Source organism: Pimephales promelas, chromosome 4 (assembly GCF_988280905.1).
Source record: "Pimephales promelas chromosome 4, fPimPro1.hap1.1, whole genome shotgun sequence".
Taxonomy (NCBI): domain Eukaryota; kingdom Metazoa; phylum Chordata; class Actinopteri; order Cypriniformes; family Leuciscidae; genus Pimephales; species Pimephales promelas.
In genome coordinates, this window is record NC_142772.1 from 24,344,006 (window position 1) to 24,367,082 (window position 23,077).

The following is a 23,077-nucleotide window of genomic DNA, read 5'->3' on the forward strand; positions in this document are numbered from 1 at the left end:
AAGGGTCTAGAGCCTCCATTGTTGCACTCAGGTCTATGTCTCATGGCCGTCTATCAGAATCCAGAGTTTTGAGAAGATTGGGGATACTTAATTTTTCGCCCAAAACAAAAAACGTAAGGGGTAACACTGTCGTTTTTTTTTCTGGTCGAAATTTTGATTTTCGATATCTCAGCTCTGGAAGGGTCTAGAGCCTCCATTGTTGCACTCAGGTCTATGGCTGCGTCCAAAACCGCATACTCAATGAGTAGGTACTTAATTTTTAATAAGTACTTACTCAACGAGCGCTAAAAGTGTAGGTACTTTATAGCCAAATCTCGTTGAGTATGAATGAGAACCGGACATCTGCCATGTTGACGTTATCATGTGACCTACTACGACGCGTTATGATCATATCACAAGCTCAACAACTTAAAAGAAATGAACAACGACACGTTTAATTCTTCTATCTATAAATATCTTGACATTGATGAAACTTGCTCATTTTGTTGTGGTATTGTTGAAGAAACAGCTGGCCATTCATTTTGTGAATACATAAGGTTGATTTAAGTTGTTATATTTTAAACCCTAGGCCTAATGTGATCACAGTGTTATTCTTATAACGATATTTTTTTTATTAAGAAACCCCCAAATCGTCACCTCTTGAATATATGTTGTTAATTTCTTTATTTTATACCCAAAATGTTTTTCCTTTAAGTTTTCCTCCTTTTCTTGATGAATTTACCTCGTTTCATCCCTCAGACCTATAACAACAACAACAACAAAACATTTTTCATGTATTATGAAAAACTATTTAAAGATATTTAGCCTTGTTATTGTTCCTTTTTCCTGTATTATGATGTAAACAAACCAATGATCTTTATGTTTTGTCATTATGACTATTATGGTATCTTTCCATGATCTTGTATGTAATACGTTTATAAGTTTAAATTATATGAGCGACAGGTGTACTAACACTTCATAACATCAGTGACTCGACAGCACAACCTAGAAGAGTTTTCCTCTGCGTTTGTAATGTCTGCACAAAGGAGACGGGCAGCTGCTCGAAGATCTCTTTTGGAGAAAACTGTTGATTTTATACTCGAAAAATGTAAGTATCACTCCTTAAAAATTAATATTACCTCAGAATGAATTGCATTGTTAGCCCACCCCAAAACTTAAACAAAATAATAATATTAAATGCTGACCAATACTTAATTATATAACTTTTTTATATACTAAAAATATAATTTAATATAACAAGCAAAATGTAATTTGTTTTGTCATATGACAGTTATGCATGAATACATTTATATTCATAAATGCAGTGAAACATCTCAATTATCAGTCAATCGATGAATTAATGGATACATTATTTAAATAATTAAATTTTATATACTGACAACAATAATAAAAATGAATAAATGAGTAAAAGAACAAATAAAAGTAACCATCACAATAAACAAATGCATTATACAAGTCAACAACACATGAAACAAAGCTTTATTCAAACTACAAACATGTATTTACAGCCGCTGAACACCACATCATGCCGACTCAACACAGCGGTTCCCATTCAGCAGCTTTATTCTGATGAATTCACCAGAGGGGACTGTGCCTTCGTGCCGGAGCTTGTTGCTGCGCTGCGCTTCACAATCTGAGGCAATAAGGGCAGGTGGAGAGATCGAGAGTCTCGTAAAGGCAGGTGGAGAGATGGAGGGACTCATAAGGGCAGGTGGAGAGATGGAGGGACTCATCCATGGCACCACTTCCAGGATGCACCTCTGGGCTCCTCATCCTCAGTGCTCACACCAGTCTGCAGACATTTCAGATCCTACAAAAATGCACAAACATTATACAAAAGCAGTCATTTTAACACAATGTCATTTGATTTATCTATTAAAAATAACCTTACTTTATATTTGAGTAAAATCCCTAAAACAAATGCTGCCATCATCTTTCCTTGCAGGTCCTGCTCCACCACAAAAGCTATGCAGCAAATGCACAGAAATCAAGAATCAGAAAAGTGTTGTAATTTCTCTACTTGAATTTACAATAATTCAAATAAACTACAATTTAAGATTGAATAGATTTTGTTATCCATTTCTGTAGTATACTCACCCAAAGCCTTTGATGACAGCATTCAGCATCATGAGCCTCTCTCCACCGGATAAACACACGCGTGTTCTTCTGTCCTTGTAACATACAGACAAGATTCACATTACGAGCTCAACACGGAATTTACATGCTGAGGTTGATGTGTTAACTCACTTTTAATCCAACTTAAATGTTCCTTAATATTTCAACACTAATAAGGGACAAATTAAATATAACATATTTAGTTACTTTATAGATCACTCAGATGTATATTTCATGTTGGGATGTGCTCATCTGCAATACTTAAACAATATTTTCATTTCAGATGTAAATAGACATTTTAAATAAGCGTGTTTATGTAACGTTATATGGTTATGTAAATCCATTTTAGAAACTTACGTGTAGCCTACTTACTGGAGCTCCCCTGTTTAACTAACTAATAAAACGTGTTTACAGCAAAATCACAACTATACTATACTGTCTAAGTCCTTTAGACCTTCAACAGTTAAAATGTTTACTCTATAGTAATTTAACACATACGATTTAAACACAAGGAACCGTGTTTACTCACATTTGAAAACCCCCTGCTTCGCTGATCTCCGCGATGTTGATAATGACGAATGCTCTCCCGTGGCCTCCTGGGATAGAAGAGTATCCATCGGATGAACACTCAAAAATCTTGGCGAAAGCAGGAGATCATCCGGGAACTTCTCGCCTACTCTTTTATGAGTACTGAGGTTTCGGACATACTACTCCTTTCAAATACTGTTTTCCCCTACTATATAGTACGAAAGTAGGAATATTCGGACGTACTATAAGTATACGTATGCCCGAATCTCGCGATAATTAGTACGTCACTCTGGTAATTCTCGCCTACTCTTTTATGGATACTAAGGATTCGGACATACTTATTCGCTCGCCTACTGCTTTTCCCTACTATATAGTAGGGAAGTATGCGGTTTCGGACGCAGCCTATGTCTCATGGCCCTCTATCAGAATCCAGAGTTTTGAGAAGATTAGGGATACTTAATTTTTCGCCCCCCAAAAAAAAAACGTAAGGGGTAACACTGTCGTTTTTTTTACGGGTCGAAATTTTGATTTTCGATATCTCAGCTCTGGAAGGGTCTAGAGCCTCCATTGTTGCACTCTGGTCTAAGTCTCATGGCCCTCTAACAGAATCCAGAGTTTTGAGAAGATTGGGGATACTTAATTTTTCGCCCCCCCAAAAAAAAAAAGTAAGGGGTAACACTGTCGTTTTTTTTCCGGGTCGAAATTTTGATTTTCGATATCTCAGCTCTGGAAGGGTCTAGAGCCTCCATTGTTGCACTCAGGTCTATGTCTCATGGCCTTCTATCAGAATCCAGAGTTTTGAGAAGATTGGGGATACTTAATTTTTCGCCCAAAAAAAAAAAAACGTAAGGGGTAACACTGTCGTTTTTTTTTTCTGGTTGAAATTTTTAATTTTGATATCTCAACTCTGGGAGGGTCTAGAGCCTCCATTGTTGCACTCAGGTCTATGTCTCATGGCCGTCTATCAGAATCCAGAGTTTTGAGAAGATTGGGGATACTTAATTTTTCGCCCCAAAAAAAAAAAAAACGTAAGGGGTAACACTGTCGTTTATTTTTCTGGTCGAAATTTTGATTTTCGATGGCTCAGCTCTAGAAGGGTCTAGAGCCTCCATTGTTGCACTCAGGTCTAAGTCTCATGGCCCTCTAACAGAATCCAGAGTTTTGAGAAGATTGGGGATACTTAATTTTTCGCCCCCCCAAAAAAAAAAAAGTAAGGGGTAACACTGTCGTTTTTTTTCCGGGTCGAAATTTTGATTTTCGATATCTCAGCTCTGGAAGGGTCTAGAGCCTCCATTGTTGCACTCAGGTCTATGTCTCATGGCCTTCTATCAGAATCCAGAGTTTTGAGAAGATTGGGGATACTTAATTTTTCGCCCAAAAAAAAAAAAACGTAAGGGGTAACACTGTCATTTTTTTTTTCTGGTTGAAATTATTAATTTCGATATCTCAACTCTGGGAGGGTCTAGAGCCTCCATTTTTGCACTCAGGTCTAAGGCTCATGGCCTTCTATCAGAATCCAGAGTTTTGAGAAGTTTGGGGATACTTAATTTTTCGCCCAAAAAAAAAAAAACGTAAGGGGTAACACTGTCGTTTTTTTTTCTGGTCGAAATTTTGAATTTCGATATCTCAGCTCTGGAAGGGTCTACAGCCTCCATTGTTGCACTCAGGTCTATGTCTCATGGCCGTCTATCAGAATCCAGAGTTTTGAGAAGATTGGGGATACTTAATTTTTCGCCCAAAAAAAAAAAAACGTAAGGGGTAACACTGTCGTTTTTTTTTTCTGGTCAAAATTTAGATTTTCGATGTTTCAGCTCTTGAAGGGTCTAGAGCCTCCATTTTTGCACTCAGGTCTAAGTCTCATGGCCCTCTATCAGAATCCAGAGTTTTGAGAAGATTAGAGATTCTTAAATTTTTCGCCCAAAAAAAAAAAAACGTAAGGGTTAACACTGTTGTTTTTTTTACGGGTCGAAATTTAGATTTTTGATATCTCAGCTCTGGAAGGGTCTAGAGCCTCCATTGTTGCACTCAGGTCTAAGTCTCATGGCCCTCTATCAGAATCCAGAGTTTTGAGAAGATTGGGGATACTTATTTTTTCGCCCCCCCCCCCCCCCAAAAAACGTAAGGGGTAACACTGTCGTTTTTTTTTACGGGTCGAAATTTTGATTTTCGATATCTCAGCTCTAGAAAGGGTTTAGAGCCTCCATTGTTGCACTCAGGTCTAAGTCTCATGGCCCTCTATCAGAATCCAGAGTTTTGAGAAGATTGAGGATACTTAATTTTTCGCCCCCCCCCCAAAAAAAACGTAAGGGGTAACACTGTCGTTTTTTTTTCGGGTCGAAATTTTGATTTTCGATATCTCAGCTCTGGAAGGGTTTAGAGCCTCCATTGTTGCACTCAGGTCTAAGTCTCATGGCCGTCTATCAGAATCCAGAGTTTTGAGAAGATTGGGGATACTTAATTTTTCGCCCAAAAAAAAAAAATGTAAGGGGTAACACTGTCGTTTTTTTTTCGGGTCGAAATTTTGATTTTCGATATCTCAGCTCTGGAAGGGTCTAGAGCCTCCATTGTTGCACTCAGGTCTAAGTCTCATGGCCCTCTATCAGAATCCAGAGTTTTGAGAAGATTGGGGATACTTAATTTTTCGCCCCCCCAAAAAAAAAACGTAAGGGGTAACACTGTCGATTTTTTTTACGGGTCGAAATTTTGATTTTCGATATATCAGCTCTGGAAGGATCTAGAGCCTCCATTGTTGCACTCAGGTCTATGTCTCATGGCCCTCTATCAGAATCCAGAGTTTTGAGAAGATTGGGGATACTTAATTTTTCGCCCCAAAAAAAAACGTAAGGGGTAACACTGTCGTTTTTTTTTTTCTGGTCGAAATTTTTAATTTCGATATCTCAGCTCTGGAAGGGTCTAGAGCCTCCATTTTTGCACTCAGGTCTAAGGCTCACGGCCCTCTATCAGAATCCAGAGTTTTGAGAAGTTTGGGGATACTTAATTTTTCACCCAAAAAAAAAAAAACGTAAGGGGTAACACTGTCGTTTTTTTTTTCTGGTCGAAATTTTGAATTTCGATATCTCAGCTCTGGAAGGGTCTAGAGCCTCCATTGTTGCACTCAGGTCTATGTCTCATGGCCGTCTATCAGAATCCAGAGTTTTGAGAAGATTGGGGATGCTTAATTTTTCGCCCAAAAAAAAAAAAAAACGTAAGGAGTAACACTGTCGTTTTTTTTTTCTGGTCGAAATTTTGATTTTTGATATCTCAGCTCTGGAAGGGTCTAGAGCCTCCATTGTTGCACTCAGGTCTATGTCTCATGGCCTTCTATCAGAATCCAGAGTTTTGAGAAGATTGGGGATACTTAATTTTTCGCCCAAAAAAAAAAACTTAAGGGGTAACACTGTCGTTTTTTTTTTCTGGTCGAAATTTTTAATTTCGATATCTCAGCTCTGGGAAGGTCTAGAGCCTCCATTTTTGCACTCAGGTCTAAGGCTCACGGCCCTCTATCAGAATCCAGAGTTTTGAGAAATTTGGGGATACTTAATTTTTCGCCCAAAAAAAAACCCGTAAGGGGTAACACTGTCGTTTTTTTTTTCTGGTCGAAATTTTAAATTTCGATATCTCAGCTCTGGAAGGGTCTAGAGCCTCCATTGTTGCACTCAGGTCTATGTCTAATGGCCGTCTATCAGAATCCTGAGTTTTAAGAAGATTGGGGATACTTAATTTTTCGTTCCAAAAAAAAAAAACGTAAGGGGTAACACTGTCGTTTTTTTTTTTCTGGTCGAAATTTTGATTTTTGATATCTCAGCTCTGGAAGGGTCTAGAGCCTCCATTGTTGCACTCAGGTCTAAGTCTCATGGCCCTCTATCAGAATCCAGAGTTTTGAGAAGATTGAGGATACTTAATTTTTCGCCCAAAAAAAAAAAAAACGTAAGGGGTAACACTGTCGTTTTTTCTTTCGGGTCGAAATTTTGATTTTCGATATCTCAGCTCTGGAAGGGTCTAGAGCCTCCATTGTTGCACTCAGGTCTAAGTCTTGTGGCCCTCTATCAGAATCCAGAGTTTTGAGAAGATTAGGGATACTTAATTTTTCGCCCCCCCCCCAAAAAAAACGTAAGGGGTAACACTGTCGTTTTTTTTACGGGTCGAAATTTTGATTTTCGATATCTCAGCTCTGGGAGGGTCTAGAGCCTCCATTTTTGCACTCAGGTCTAAGGCTCACGGCCCTCTATCAGAATCCAGAGTTTTGAGAAGTTTGGGCATACTTAATTTTTCGCCCAAAAAAAAAAAAACGTAAGGGGTAACACTGTCGTTTTTTTTTCTGGTTTAAATTTTGAATTTCGATATCTCAGCTCTGGAAGGGTCTAGAGCCTCCATTGTTGCACTCAGGTCTATGTCTCATGGCCGTCTATCAGAATCCAGAGTTTTGAGAAGATTGGGGATACTTAATTTTTCGCCCAAAAAAAAAAACGTAAGGGGTAACACTGTCGTTTTTTTTTCTGGTCGAAATTTTGATTTTCGATATCTCAGCTCTGGAAGGGTCTAGAGCCTCCATTGTTGCACTCAGTACTATGTCTCATGGCCCTCTATCAGAATCCAGAGTTTTGAGAAGATTGGGGATACTTAATTTTTCACCAAAAAAAAAAAACGTAAGGGGTAACACTGTCGTTTTTTTTACAGGTCGAAATTTTGATTTTCGATATCTCAGCTCTGGAAGGGTCTAGAGCCTCCATTGTTGCACTCAGGTCTAAGTCTCATGGCCCTCTATCAGAATCCGGAGTTTTGAGAAGATTGGGGATACTTAATTTTTCGCCCAAAAAAAAAAAACGTAAGGGGTAACACTGTCGTTTTTTTTTCGGGTCGAAATTTTGATTTTCGATGTCTCAGCTCTGGAACGGTCTAGAGCCTCAATTGTTGCACTCAGGTCTAAGTCTCATGGCCCTCTATCAGAATCCAGAGTTTTGAGAAGTTTGGGGATACTTAATTTTTCGCCCAAAAAAAAAAAACGTAAGGGGTAACACTGTCGTTTTTTTTTTCTGGTCGAAATTTTGAAGTTCGATATCTCAGCTCTGGAAGGGTCTAGAGCCTCCATTGTTGCACTCAGGTCTATGTCTCATGGCCGTCTATCAGAATCCAGAGTTTTGAGAAGATTGGGGATACTTAATTTTTCGCCCAAAACAAAAACGTAAGGGGTAACACTGTCGTTTTTTTTTTCTGGTCGAAATTTTGATTTTCGATATCTCAGCTCTGGAAGGGTCTAGAGCCTCCATTGTTGCACTCAGGTCTATGGCTGCGTCCAAAACCGCATACTCAATGAGTAGGTACTTAATTTTTAATAAGTACTTACTCAACGAGCGCTAAAAGAGTAGGTACTTTATAGCCAAATCTCGTTGAGTATGAATGAGAACCGGACATCTGCCATGTTGACGTTATCATGTGACCTACTACGACGCGTTATGATCATATCACAAGCTCAACAACTTAAAAGAAATGAACAACGACACGTTTAATTCTTCTATCTATAAATATCTTGACATTGATGAAACTTGCTCATTTTGTTGTGGTATTGTTGAAGAAACAGCTGGCCATTCATTTTGTGAATACATAAGGTTGATTTAAGTTGTTATATTTTAAACCCTAGGCCTAATGTGATCACAGTGTTATTCTTATAACGATATTTTTTTTATTAAGAAACCCCCAAATCGTCACCTCTTGAATATATGTTGTTAATTTCTTTATTTTATACCCAAAATGTTTTTCCTTTAAGTTTTCCTCCTTTTCTTGATGAATTTACCTCGTTTCATCCCTCAGACCTATAACAACAACAACAACAAAACATTTTTCATGTATTATGAAAAACTATTTAAAGATATTTAGCCTTGTTATTGTTCCTTTTTCCTGTATTATGATGTAAACAAACCAATGATCTTTATGTTTTGTCATTATGACTATTATGGTATCTTTCCATGATCTTGTATGTAATACGTTTATAAGTTTAAATTATATGAGCGACAGGTGTACTAACACTTCATAACATCAGTGACTCGACAGCACAACCTAGAAGAGTTTTCCTCTGCGTTTGTAATGTCTGCACAAAGGAGACGGGCAGCTGCTCGAAGATCTCTTTTGGAGAAAACTGTTGATTTTATACTCGAAAAATGTAAGTATCACTCCTTAAAAATTAATATTACCTCAGAATGAATTGCATTGTTAGCCCACCCCAAAACTTAAACAAAATAATAATATTAAATGCTGACCAATACTTAATTATATAACTTTTTTATATACTAAAAATATAATTTAATATAACAAGCAAAATGTAATTTGTTTTGTCATATGACAGTTATGCATGAATACATTTATATTCATAAATGCAGTGAAACATCTCAATTATCAGTCAATCGATGAATTAATGGATACATTATTTAAATAATTAAATTTTATATACTGACAACAATAATAAAAATGAATAAATGAGTAAAAGAACAAATAAAAGTAACCATCACAATAAACAAATGCATTATACAAGTCAACAACACATGAAACAAAGCTTTATTCAAACTACAAACATGTATTTACAGCCGCTGAACACCACATCATGCCGACTCAACACAGCGGTTCCCATTCAGCAGCTTTATTCTGATGAATTCACCAGAGGGGACTGTGCCTTCGTGCCGGAGCTTGTTGCTGCGCTGCGCTTCACAATCTGAGGCAATAAGGGCAGGTGGAGAGATCGAGAGTCTCGTAAAGGCAGGTGGAGAGATGGAGGGACTCATAAGGGCAGGTGGAGAGATGGAGGGACTCATCCATGGCACCACTTCCAGGATGCACCTCTGGGCTCCTCATCCTCAGTGCTCACACCAGTCTGCAGACATTTCAGATCCTACAAAAATGCACAAACATTATACAAAAGCAGTCATTTTAACACAATGTCATTTGATTTATCTATTAAAAATAACCTTACTTTATATTTGAGTAAAATCCCTAAAACAAATGCTGCCATCATCTTTCCTTGCAGGTCCTGCTCCACCACAAAAGCTATGCAGCAAATGCACAGAAATCAAGAATCAGAAAAGTGTTGTAATTTCTCTACTTGAATTTACAATAATTCAAATAAACTACAATTTAAGATTGAATAGATTTTGTTATCCATTTCTGTAGTATACTCACCCAAAGCCTTTGATGACAGCATTCAGCATCATGAGCCTCTCTCCACCGGATAAACACACGCGTGTTCTTCTGTCCTTGTAACATACAGACAAGATTCACATTACGAGCTCAACACTGAATTTACATGCTGAGGTTGATGTGTTAACTCACTTTTAATCCAACTTAAATGTTCCTTAATATTTCAACACTAATAAGGGACAAATTAAATATAACATATTTAGTTACTTTATAGATCACTCAGATGTATATTTCATGTTGGGATGTGCTCATCTGCAATACTTAAACAATATTTTCATTTCAGATGTAAATAGACATTTTAAATAAGCGTGTTTATGTAACGTTATATGGTTATGTAAATCCATTTTAGAAACTTACGTGTAGCCTACTTACTGGAGCTCCCCTGTTTAACTAATAAAACATGTGTTTAAAGCAAAATCACAACTATACTATACTGTCTAAGTCCTTTAGACCTTCAACAGTTAAAATGTTTACTCTATAGTAATTTAACACATACGATTTAAACCCAAGGAACCGTGTTTACTCACATTTGAAAACCCCCTGCTTCGCTGATCTCCGCGATGTTGATAATGACGAATGCTCTCCCGTGGCCTCCTGGGATAGAAGAGTATCCATCGGATGAACACTCAAAAATCTTGGCGAAAGCAGGAGATCATCCGGGAACTTCTCGCCTACTCTTTTATGAGTACTGAGGTTTCGGACATACTACTCCTTTCAAATACTGTTTTCCCCTACTATATAGTACGAAAGTAGGAATATTCGGACGTACTATAAGTATACGTATGCCTGAATCTCGCGATAATTAGTACGTCACTCTGGTAATTCTCGCCTACTCTTTTATGGATACTAAGGATTCGGACATACTTATTCGCTCGCCTACTGCTTTTCCCTACTATATAGTAGGGAAGTATGCGGTTTCGGACGCAGCCTATGTCTCATGGCCCTCTATCAGAATCCAGAGTTTTGAGAAGATTAGGGATACTTAATTTTTCGCCCCCCCAAAAAAAAACGTAAGGGGTAACACTGTCGTTTTTTTTACGGGTCGAAATTTTGATTTTCGATATCTCAGCTCTGGAAGGGTCTAGAGCCTCCATTGTTGCACTCTGGTCTAAGTCTCATGGCCCTCTAACAGAATCCAGAGTTTTGAGAAGATTGGGGATACTTAATTTTTCGCCCCCCCAAAAAAAAAAGTAAGGGGTAACACTGTCGTTTTTTTTCCGGGTCGAAATTTTGATTTTCGATATCTCAGCTCTGGAAGGGTCTAGAGCCTCCATTGTTGCACTCAGGTCTATGTCTCATGGCCTTCTATCAGAATCCAGAGTTTTGAGAAGATTGGGGATACTTAATTTTTCGCCCAAAAAAAAAAAACGTAAGGGGTAACACTGTCGTTTTTTTTTTCTGGTTGAAATTTTTAATTTTGATATCTCAACTCTGGGAGGGTCTAGAGCCTCCATTTTTGCACTCAGGTCTAAGGCTCATGGCCCTCTATCAGAATCCAGAGTTTTGAGAAGTTTGGGGATACTTTATTTTTCGCCCAAAAAAAAAAAACGTAAGGGGTAACACTGTCCTTTTTTTTTCTGGTCGAAATTTTGAATTTCGATATCTCAGCTCTGGAAGGGTCTAGAGCCTCCATTGTTGCACTCAGGTCTATGTCTCATGGCCGTCTATCAGAATCCAGAGTTTTGAGAAGATTGGGGATACTTAATTTTTCGCCCCAAAAAAAAAAAAACGTAAGGGGTAACACTGTCGTTTATTTTTCTGGTCGAAATTTTGATTTTCGATGTCTCAGCTCTAGAAGGGTCTAGAGCCTCCATTGTTGCATTTAGGTCTAAGTCTCATGGCCCTCTAACAGAATCCAGAGTTTTGAGAAGATTGGGGATACTTAATTTTTCGCCCCCCCCCCCCCCCAAAAAAAAAGTAAGGGGTAACACTGTCGTTTTTTTTCCGGGTCGAAATTTTGATTTTCGATATCTCAGCTCTGGAAGGGTCTAGAGCCTCCATTGTTGCACTCAGGTCTATGTCTCATGGCCTTCTATCAGAATCCAGAGTTTTGAGAAGATTGGGGATACTTAATTTTTCGCCCAAAAAAAAAAAAACGTAAGGGGTAACACTGTCATTTTTTTTTTCTGGTTGAAATTATTAATTTCGATATCTCAACTCTGGGAGGGTCTAGAGCCTCCATTTTTGCACTCAGGTCTAAGGCTCATGGCCTTCTATCAGAATCCAGAGTTTTGAGAAGTTTGGGGATACTTAATTTTTCGCCCAAAAAAAAAAACGTAAGGGGTAACACTGTCGTTTTTTTTTCTGGTCGAAATTTTGAATTTCGATATCTCAGCTCTGGAAGGGTCTAGAGCCTCCATTGTTGCACTCAGGTCTATGTCTCATGGCCGTCTATCAGAATCCAGAGTTTTGAGAAGATTGGGGATACTTAATTTTTCGCCCAAAAAAAAAAAAACGTAAGGGGTAACACTGTCGTTTTTTTTTCTGGTCAAAATTTAGATTTTCGATGTTTCAGCTCTAGAAGGGTCTAGAGCCTCCATTTTTGCACTCAGGTCTAAGTCTCATGGCCCTCTATCAGAATCCAGAGTTTTGAGAAGATTAGAGATTCTTAAATTTTTCGCCCAAAAAAAAAAAAACGTAAGGGTTAACACTGTTGTTTTTTTTACGGGTCGAAATTTAGATTTTTGATATCTCAGCTCTGGAAGGGTCTAGAGCCTCCATTGTTGCACTCAGGTCTAAGTCTCATGGCCCTCTATCAGAATCCAGAGTTTTGAGAAGATTGGGGATACTTATTTTTTCGCCCCCCCCCAAAAAAACGTAAGGGGTAACACTGTCGTTTTTTTTTACGGGTCGAAATTTTGATTTTCGATATCTCAGCTCTAGAAAGGGTTTAGAGCCTCCATTGTTGCACTCAGGTCTAAGTCTCATGGCCCTCTATCAGAATCCAGAGTTTTGAGAAGATTGAGGATACTTAATTTTTCGCCCCCCCCAAAAAAAACGTAAGGGGTAACACTGTCGTTTTTTTTTCGGGTCGAAATTTTGATTTTCGATATCTCAGCTCTAGAAGGGTCTAGAGCCTTCATTGTTGCACTCAGGTCTAAGTCTTGTGGCCCTCTATCAGAATCCAGAGTTTTGAGAAGATTGGGGATACTTAATTTTTTGCCCCAAAAAAAAAACGTAAGGGGTAACACTGTCATTTTTTTTTTCGGGTCGAAATTTTGAGTTTCGACATCTCAGCTCTGGAAGGGTCTAGAGCCTCCATTGTTGCACTCAGGTCTATGTCTCATGGCCCTCTATCAGAATCCAGAGTTTTGAGAAGATTGGGGATACTTAATTTTTCGCCCCCCAAAAAAAAAACGTAAGGGGTAACACTGTCGTTTTTTTTTTCGGGTCGAAATTTTGATTTTCGATATCTCAGCTCTGGAAGGGTTTAGAGCCTCCATTGTTGCACTCAGGTCTAAGTCTCATGGCCGTCTATCAGAATCCAGAGTTTTGAGAAGATTGGGGATACTTAATTTTTCGCCCAAAAAAAAAATGTAAGGGGTAACACTGTCGTTTTTTTTTCGGGTCGAAATTTTGATTTTCGATATCTCAGCTCTGGAAGGGTCTAGAGCCTCCATTGTTGCACTCAGGTCTAAGTCTCATGGCCCTCTATCAGAATCCAGAGTTTTGAGAAGATTGGGGATACTTAATTTTTCGCCCCCCCAAAAAAAAACGTAAGGGGTAACACTGTCGATTTTTTTTACGGGTCGAAATTTTGATTTTCGATATATCAGCTCTGGAAGGATCTAGAGCCTCCATTGTTGCACTCAGGTCTATGTCTCATGGCCCTCTATCAGAATCCAGAGTTTTGAGAAGATTGGGGATACTTAATTTTTCGCCCCAAAAAAAAACGTAAGGGGTAACACTGTCGTTTTTTTTTTCTGGTCGAAATTTTTAATTTCGATATCTCAGCTCTGGAAGGGTCTAGAGCCTCCATTTTTGCACTCAGGTCTAAGGCTCACGGCCCTCTATCAGAATCCAGAGTTTTGAGAAGTTTGGGGATACTTAATTTTTCACCCAAAAAAAAAAAAACGTAAGGGGTAACACTGTCGTTTTTTTTTTTTCTGGTCGAAATTTTGAATTTCGATATCTCAGCTCTGGAAGGGTCTAGAGCCTCCATTGTTGCACTCAGGTCTATGTCTCATGGCCGTCTATCAGAATCCAGAGTTTTGAGAAGATTGGGGATACTTAATTTTTCGCCCAAAAAAAAAAAAAAACGTAAGGAGTAACACTGTCGTTTTTTTTTTCTGGTCGAAATTTTGATTTTTGATATCTCAGCTCTGGAAGGGTCTAGAGCCTCCATTGTTGCACTCAGGTCTATGTCTCATGGCCTTCTATCAGAATCCAGAGTTTTGAGAAGATTGGGGATACTTAATTTTTCGCCCAAAAAAAAAAACTTAAGGGGTAACACTGTCGTTTTTTTTTTCTGGTCGAAATTTTTAATTTCGATATCTCAGCTCTGGGAAGGTCTAGAGCCTCCATTTTTGCACTCAGGTCTAAGGCTCACGGCCCTCTATCAGAATCCAGAGTTTTGAGAAATTTGGGGATACTTAATTTTTCGCCCAAAAAAAAACCCGTAAGGGGTAACACTGTCGTTTTTTTTTTCTGGTCGAAATTTTAAATTTCGATATCTCAGCTCTGGAAGGGTCTAGAGCCTCCATTGTTGCACTCAGGTCTATGTCTAATGGCCGTCTATCAGAATCCTGAGTTTTAAGAAGATTGGGGATACTTAATTTTTCGTTCCAAAAAAAAAAAAACGTAAGGGGTAACACTGTCGTTTTTTTTTTTCTGGTCGAAATTTTGATTTTCGATATCTCAGCTCTGGAAGGGTCTAGAGCCTCCATTGTTGCACTCAGGTCTAAGTCTCATGGCCCTCTATCAGAATCCAGAGTTTTGAGAAGATTAGGGATTCTTAATTTTTCGCCCCCAAAAAAAAAAACCGTAAGGGCTAACACTGTTGTTTTTTTTTACGGGTCGAAATTTTGATTTTTGATATCTCAGCTCTGGAAGGGTCTAGAGCCTCCATTGTTGCACTCAGGTCTAAGTCTCATGGCCCTCTATCAGAATCCAGAGTTTTGAGAAGATTGAGGATACTTAATTTTTCGCCCAAAAAAAAAAAAAACGTAAGGGGTAACACTGTCGTTTTTTCTTTCGGGTCGAAATTTTGATTTTCGATATCTCAGCTCTGGAAGGGTCTAGAGCCTCCATTGTTGCACTCAGGTCTAAGTCTTGTGGCCCTCTATCAGAATCCAGAGTTTTGAGAAGATTAGGGATACTTAATTTTTCGCCCCCCCCCAAAAAAAACGTAAGGGGTAACACTGTCGTTTTTTTTACGGGTCGAAATTTTGATTTTCGATATCTCAGCTCTGGGAGGGTCTAGAGCCTCCATTTTTGCACTCAGGTCTAAGGCTCACGGCCCTCTATCAGAATCCAGAGTTTTGAGAAGTTTGGGCATACTTAATTTTTCGCCCAAAAAAAAAAAACGTAAGGGGTAACACTGTCGTTTTTTTTTCTGGTTTAAATTTTGAATTTCGATATCTCAGCTCTGGAAGGGTCTAGAGCCTCCATTGTTGCACTCAGGTCTATGTCTCATGGCCGTCTATCAGAATCCAGAGTTTTGAGAAGATTGGGGATACTTAATTTTTCGCCCAAAAAAAAAAACGTAAGGGGTAACACTGTCGTTTTTTTTTCTGGTCGAAATTTTGATTTTCGATATCTCAGCTCTGGAAGGGTCTAGAGCCTCCATTGTTGCACTCAGGTCTATGTCTCATGGCCTTCTATCAGAATCCAGACTTTTGAGAAGATTGGGGATACTTAATTTTTCGCCCAAAAAAAAAACGTAAGGGGTAACACTGTCGTTTTTTTTTCTGGTCGAAATTTTTAATTTCGATATCTCAGCTCTGGGAGGGTCTAGAGCCTCCATTTTTGCACTTAGGTCTAAGGCTCACGGCCCTCTATCAGAATCCAGAGTTTTGAGAAGTTTGGGGATACTTAATTTTTCGCCCAAAAAAAAAACCGTAAGGGGTAACACTGTCGTTTTTTTTTTCTGGTCGAAATTTTGAAATTCGATATCTCAGCTCTGGAAGGGTCTAGAGCCTCCATTGTTGCACTCAGGTCTATGTCTAATGGCCGTCTATCAGAATCCTGAGTTTTAAGAAGATTGGGGATACTTAATTTTTCGCCCCAAAAAAAAAACAAAAAACGTAAAGGGGTAACACTGTCGTTTTTTTTTCTGGTCGAAATTTTGATTTTCGTTATCTCAGCTCTGGAAGGGTCTAGAGCCTCCATTGTTGCACTCAGGTCTAAGTCTCATGGCCCTCTATCAGAATCCAGAGTTTTGAGAAGATTGGGGATACTTAATTTTTCGCCAAAAAAAAAAAAAAAAAAAAACGTAAGGGGTAACACTGTCGTTTTTTTTTCTGGTCGAAATTTTGATTTTCGTTATCTCAGCTCTGGAAGGGTCTAGAGCCTCCATTGTTGCACTCAGGTCTAAGTCTCATGACCCTCTATCAGAATGCAGAGTTTTGAGAAGATTGGGGATACTTAATTTTTCGCCAAAAAAAAAAAAACGTAAGGGGTAACACTGTCGTTTTTTTTTTCTGGTCGAAATTTTGATTTTCGATGTCTCAGCTCCAGAAGCTTCTAGAGCCTCCATTGTTGCACTCAGGTCTAAGTCTCATGGCCCTCTATCAGAATCCAGAGTTTTGAGAAGATTAGGGATACTTAATTTTTCGCCCCCAAAAAAAACAAAACGTAAGGGGTAACACTGTCGTTTTTTTTCGGGTCGAAATTTTGATTTTCGATATCTCAGCTCTGGAAGGGTCTAGAGCCTCCATTGTTGCACTCAGGTCTAAGTCTCATGGCCCTCTATCAGAATCCAGAGTTTTGAGAAGATTGGGGATACTTAATTTTTCGCCCAAAAAAAAAAAACGTAAGGGGTAACACTGTCGTTTTTTTTACAGGTCGAAATTTTGATTTTCAAAATCTCAGCTCTGGAAGGGTCTAGAGCCTCCATTGTTGCACTCAGGTCTAAGTCTCATGGCCCTCTATCAGAATCCGGAGTTTTGAGAAGATTGGGGATACTTAATTTTTCGCCCAAAAAAAAAAAAAAACGTAAGGGGTAACGCTGTCGTTTTTTTTTTCGGGTCGAAATTTTGAGTTTAGATATCTCAGCACTGGAAGGGTCTAGAACCTCCATTGTTGCACTCAGTACTATGTCTCATGGCCCTCTATCAGAATCCAGAGTTTTGAGAAGATTGGGGATACTTAATTTTTCACCAAAAAAAAAAAACGTAAGGGGTAACACTGTCGTTTTTTTTACAGGTCGAAATTTTGATTTTCGATATCTCAGCTCTGGAAGGGTCTAGAGCCTCCATTGTTGCACTCAGGTCTAAGTCTCATGGCCCTCTATCAGAATCCGGAGTTTTGAGAAGATTGGGGATACTTAATTTTTCGCCCAAAAAAAAAAAACGTAAGGGGTAACACTGTCGTTTTTTTTTTCGGGTCGAAATTTTGATTTTCGATGTCTCAGCTCTGGAACGGTCTAGAGCCTCAATTGTTGCACTCAGGTCTAAGTCTCATGGCCCTCTATCAGAATCCAGAGTTTTGAGAAGTTTGGGGATACTTAATTTTTCGCCCAAAAAAAAAAACGTAAGGGGTAACACTGTCGTTTTTTTTTTTCTGGTCGAAATTTTGAATTTCGATATCTCAGCTCTGGAAGGGTCTAGAGCCTCCATTGTTGCACTCAGGTCTATGTCTCATGGCCGTCTATCAGAATCCAGAGTTTTGAGAAGATTGGGGATACTTAATTTTTCGCCCAAAACAAAAACGTAAGGGGTAACACTGTCGTTTTTTTTTTCTGGTCGAAATTTTGATTTTCGATATCTCAGCTCTGGAAGGGTCTAGAGCCTCCATTGTTGCACTCAGGTCTATGGCTGCGTCCAAAACCGCATACTCAATGAGTAGGTACTTAATTTTTAATAAGTACTTACTCAACGAGCGCTAAAAGAGTAGGTACTTTATAGCCAAATCTCGTTGAGTATGAATGAGAACCGGACATCTGCCATGTTGACGTTATCATGTGACCTACTACGACGCGTTATGATCATATCACAAGCTCAACAACTTAAAAGAAATGAACAACGACACGTTTAATTCTTCTATCTATAAATATCTTGACATTGATGAAACTTGCTCATTTTGTTGTGGTATTGTTGAAGAAACAGCTGGCCATTCATTTTGTGAATACATAAGGTTGATTTAAGTTGTTATATTTTAAACCCTAGGCCTAATGTGATCACAGTGTTATTCTTATAACGATATTTTTTTTATTAAGAAACCCCCAAATCGTCACCTCTTGAATATATGTTGTTAATTTCTTTATTTTATACCCAAAATGTTTTTCCTTTAAGTTTTCCTCCTTTTCTTGATGAATTTACCTCGTTTCATCCCTCAGACCTATAACAACAACAACAACAAAACATTTTTCATGTATTATGAAAAACTATTTAAAGATATTTAGCCTTGTTATTGTTCCTTTTTCCTGTATTATGATGTAAACAAACCAATGATCTTTATGTTTTGTCATTATGACTATTATGGTATCTTTCCATGATCTTGTATGTAATACGTTTATAAGTTTAAATTATATGAGCGACAGGTGTACTAACACTTCATAACATCAGTGACTCGACAGCACAACCTAGAAGAGTTTTCCTCTGCGTTTGTAATGTCTGCACAAAGGAGACGGGCAGCTGCTCGAAGATCTCTTTTGGAGAAAACTGTTGATTTTATACTCGAAAAATGTAAGTATCACTCCTTAAAAATTAATATTACCTCAGAATGAATTGCATTGTTAGCCCACCCCAAAACTTAAACAAAATAATAATATTAAATGCTGACCAATACTTAATTATATAACTTTTTTATATACTAAAAATATAATTTAATATAACAAGCAAAATGTAATTTGTTTTGTCATATGACAGTTATGCATGAATACATTTATATTCATAAATGCAGTGAAACATCTCAATTATCAGTCAATCGATGAATTAATGGATACATTATTTAAATAATTAAATTTTATATACTGACAACAATAATAAAAATGAATAAATGAGTAAAAGAACAAATAAAAGTAACCATCACAATAAACAAATGCATTATACAAGTCAACAACACATGAAACAAAGCTTTATTCAAACTACAAACATGTATTTACAGCCGCTGAACACCACATCATGCCGACTCAACACAGCGGTTCCCATTCAGCAGCTTTATTCTGATGAATTCACCAGAGGGGACTGTGCCTTCGTGCCGGAGCTTGTTGCTGCGCTGCGCTTCACAATCTGAGGCAATAAGGGCAGGTGGAGAGATCGAGAGTCTCGTAAAGGCAGGTGGAGAGATGGAGGGACTCATAAGGGCAGGTGGAGAGATGGAGGGACTCATCCATGGCACCACTTCCAGGATGCACCTCTGGGCTCCTCATCCTCAGTGCTCACACCAGTCTGCAGACATTTCAGATCCTACAAAAATGCACAAACATTATACAAAAGCAGTCATTTTAACACAATGTCATTTGATTTATCTATTAAAAATAACCTTACTTTATATTTGAGTAAAATCCCTAAAACAAATGCTGCCATCATCTTTCCTTGCAGGTCCTGCTCCACCACAAAAGCTATGCAGCAAATGCACAGAAATCAAGAATCAGAAAAGTGTTGTAATTTCTCTACTTGAATTTACAATAATTCAAATAAACTACAATTTAAGATTGAATAGATTTTGTTATCCATTTCTGTAGTATACTCACCCAAAGCCTTTGATGACAGCATTCAGCATCATGAGCCTCTCTCCACCGGATAAACACACGCGTGTTCTTCTGTCCTTGTAACATACAGACAAGATTCACATTACGAGCTCAACACTGAATTTACATGCTGAGGTTGATGTGTTAACTCACTTTTAATCCAACTTAAATGTTCCTTAATATTTCAACACTAATAAGGGACAAATTAAATATAACATATTTAGTTACTTTATAGATCACTCAGATGTATATTTCATGTTGGGATGTGCTCATCTGCAATACTTAAACAATATTTTCATTTCAGATGTAAATAGACATTTTAAATAAGCGTGTTTATGTAACGTTATATGGTTATGTAAATCCATTTTAGAAACTTACGTGTAGCCTACTTACTGGAGCTCCCCTGTTTAACTAATAAAACATGTGTTTAAAGCAAAATCACAACTATACTATACTGTCTAAGTCCTTTAGACCTTCAACAGTTAAAATGTTTACTCTATAGTAATTTAACACATACGATTTAAACCCAAGGAACCGTGTTTACTCACATTTGAAAACCCCCTGCTTCGCTGATCTCCGCGATGTTGATAATGACGAATGCTCTCCCGTGGCCTCCTGGGATAGAAGAGTATCCATCGGATGAACACTCAAAAATCTTGGCGAAAGCAGGAGATCATCCGGGAACTTCTCGCCTACTCTTTTATGAGTACTGAGGTTTCGGACATACTACTCCTTTCAAATACTGTTTTCCCCTACTATATAGTACGAAAGTAGGAATATTCGGACGTACTATAAGTATACGTATGCCCGAATCTCGCGATAATTAGTACGTCACTCTGGTAATTCTCGCCTACTCTTTTATGGATACTAAGGATTCGGACATACTTATTCGCTCGCCTACTGCTTTTCCCTACTATATAGTAGGGAAGTATGCGGTTTCGGACGCAGCCTATGTCTCATGGCCCTCTATCAGAATCCAGAGTTTTGAGAAGATTAGGGATACTTAATTTTTCGCCCCCCCAAAAAAAAACGTAAGGGGTAACACTGTCGTTTTTTTTACGGGTCGAAATTTTGATTTTCGATATCTCAGCTCTGGAAGGGTCTAGAGCCTCCATTGTTGCACTCTGGTCTAAGTCTCATGGCCCTCTAACAGAATCCAGAGTTTTGAGAAGATTGGGGATACTTAATTTTTCGCCCCCCCAAAAAAAAAAAGTAAGGGGTAACACTGTCGTTTTTTTTCCGGGTCGAAATTTTGATTTTCGATATCTCAGCTCTGGAAGGGTCTAGAGCCTCCATTGTTGCACTCAGGTCTATGTCTCATGGCCTTCTATCAGAATCCAGAGTTTTGAGAAGATTGGGGATACTTAATTTTTCGCCCAAAAAAAAAAAACGTAAGGGGTAACACTGTCGTTTTTTTTTTCTGGTTGAAATTTTTAATTTTGATATCTCAACTCTGGGAGGGTCTAGAGCCTCCATTTTTGCACTCAGGTCTAAGGCTCATGGCCCTCTATCAGAATCCAGAGTTTTGAGAAGTTTGGGGATACTTTATTTTTCGCCCCAAAAAAAAAAAAACGTAAGGGGTAACACTGTCCTTTTTTTTTCTGGTCGAAATTTTGAATTTCGATATCTCAGCTCTGGAAGGGTCTAGAGCCTCCATTGTTGCACTCAGGTCTATGTCTCATGGCCGTCTATCAGAATCCAGAGTTTTGAGAAGATTGGGGATACTTAATTTTTCGCCCCAAAAAAAAAAAAACGTAAGGGGTAACACTGTCGTTTATTTTTCTGGTCGAAATTTTGATTTTCGATGTCTCAGCTCTAGAAGGGTCTAGAGCCTCCATTGTTGCATTTAGGTCTAAGTCTCATGGCCCTCTAACAGAATCCAGAGTTTTGAGAAGATTGGGGATACTTAATTTTTCGCCCCCCCCCCCCAAAAAAAAGTAAGGGGTAACACTGTCGTTTTTTTTCCGGGTCGAAATTTTGATTTTCGATATCTCAGCTCTGGAAGGGTCTAGAGCCTCCATTGTTGCACTCAGGTCTATGTCTCATGGCCTTCTATCAGAATCCAGAGTTTTGAGAAGATTGGGGATACTTAATTTTTCGCCCAAAAAAAAAAAACGTAAGGGGTAACACTGTCATTTTTTTTTTCTGGTTGAAATTATTAATTTCGATATCTCAACTCTGGGAGGGTCTAGAGCCTCCATTTTTGCACTCAGGTCTAAGGCTCATGGCCTTCTATCAGAATCCAGAGTTTTGAGAAGTTTGGGGATACTTAATTTTTCGCCCAAAAAAAAAAACGTAAGGGGTAACACTGTCGTTTTTTTTTTCTGGTCGAAATTTTGAATTTCGATATCTCAGCTCTGGAAGGGTCTAGAGCCTCCATTGTTGCACTCAGGTCTATGTCTCATGGCCGTCTATCAGAATCCAGAGTTTTGAGAAGATTGGGGATACTTAATTTTTCGCCCAAAAAAAAAAAAACGTAAGGGGTAACACTGTCGTTTTTTTTTCTGGTCAAAATTTAGATTTTCGATGTTTCAGCTCTAGAAGGGTCTAGAGCCTCCATTTTTGCACTCAGGTCTAAGTCTCATGGCCCTCTATCAGAATCCAGAGTTTTGAGAAGATTAGAGATTCTTAAATTTTTCGCCCAAAAAAAAAAAACGTAAGGGTTAACACTGTTGTTTTTTTTACGGGTCGAAATTTAGATTTTTGATATCTCAGCTCTGGAAGGGTCTAGAGCCTCCATTGTTGCACTCAGGTCTAAGTTTTATGGCCCTCTATCAGAATCCAGAGTTTTGAGAAGATTGGGGATACTTATTTTTTCGCCCCCCCCCAAAAAAACGTAAGGGGTAACACTGTCGTTTTTTTTTACGGGTCGAAATTTTGATTTTCGATATCTCAGCTCTAGAAAGGGTTTAGAGCCTCCATTGTTGCACTCAGGTCTAAGTCTCATGGCCCTCTATCAGAATCCAGAGTTTTGAGAAGATTGAGGATACTTAATTTTTCGCCCCCCCCAAAAAAAACGTAAGGGGTAACACTGTCGTTTTTTTTTCGGGTCGAAATTTTGATTTTCGATATCTCAGCTCTAGAAGGGTCTAGAGCCTTCATTGTTGCACTCAGGTCTAAGTCTTGTGGCCCTCTATCAGAATCCAGAGTTTTGAGAAGATTGGGGATACTTAATTTTTTGCCCCAAAAAAAAAACGTAAGGGGTAACACTGTCATTTTTTTTTTCGGGTCGAAATTTTGAGTTTCGACATCTCAGCTCTGGAAGGGTCTAGAGCCTCCATTGTTGCACTCAGGTCTATGTCTCATGGCCCTCTATCAGAATCCAGAGTTTTGAGAAGATTGGGGATACTTAATTTTTCGCCCCCCCCAAAAAAAACGTAAGGGGTAACACTGTCG

At 38.5% G+C, this 23,077-nt stretch overlaps 3 long non-coding RNA genes across 6 annotated transcripts; all 3 read right to left on the bottom strand.

Moving 5' to 3' along the window:
* Positions 1-1,190: 1,190 nt before the first annotated feature.
* Positions 1,191-2,986, bottom strand: LOC148981700 (uncharacterized). 2 transcript variants are annotated; one of them, XR_016168180.1, is made up of 4 exons: positions 2,645-2,986; positions 2,098-2,171; positions 1,892-1,965; positions 1,191-1,810 (listed from the first exon to the last, which is right to left on the bottom strand). It is a non-coding gene; the product is annotated as an uncharacterized LOC148981700 (long non-coding RNA). The 2 variants fall into 2 exon arrangements; XR_016168179.1 differs by having other exon boundaries at positions 2,098-2,166; positions 2,645-2,982.
* Positions 2,987-8,903: 5,917 nt separating this feature from the next.
* Positions 8,904-10,609, bottom strand: LOC148981701 (uncharacterized). 2 transcript variants are annotated; one of them, XR_016168181.1, is made up of 4 exons: positions 10,356-10,609; positions 9,811-9,879; positions 9,605-9,678; positions 8,904-9,523 (listed from the first exon to the last, which is right to left on the bottom strand). It is a non-coding gene; the product is annotated as an uncharacterized LOC148981701 (long non-coding RNA). The 2 variants fall into 2 exon arrangements; XR_016168182.1 differs by having other exon boundaries at positions 9,811-9,884.
* An 8,168-nt stretch (positions 10,610-18,777) lies between these two features.
* On the bottom strand, positions 18,778-20,569 carry LOC148981702 (uncharacterized). 2 transcript variants are annotated; one of them, XR_016168184.1, is made up of 4 exons: positions 20,230-20,569; positions 19,685-19,758; positions 19,479-19,552; positions 18,778-19,397 (listed from the first exon to the last, which is right to left on the bottom strand). It is a non-coding gene; the product is annotated as an uncharacterized LOC148981702 (long non-coding RNA). The 2 variants fall into 2 exon arrangements; XR_016168183.1 differs by having other exon boundaries at positions 19,685-19,753; positions 20,230-20,566.
* Positions 20,570-23,077: the final 2,508 nt, after the last annotated feature.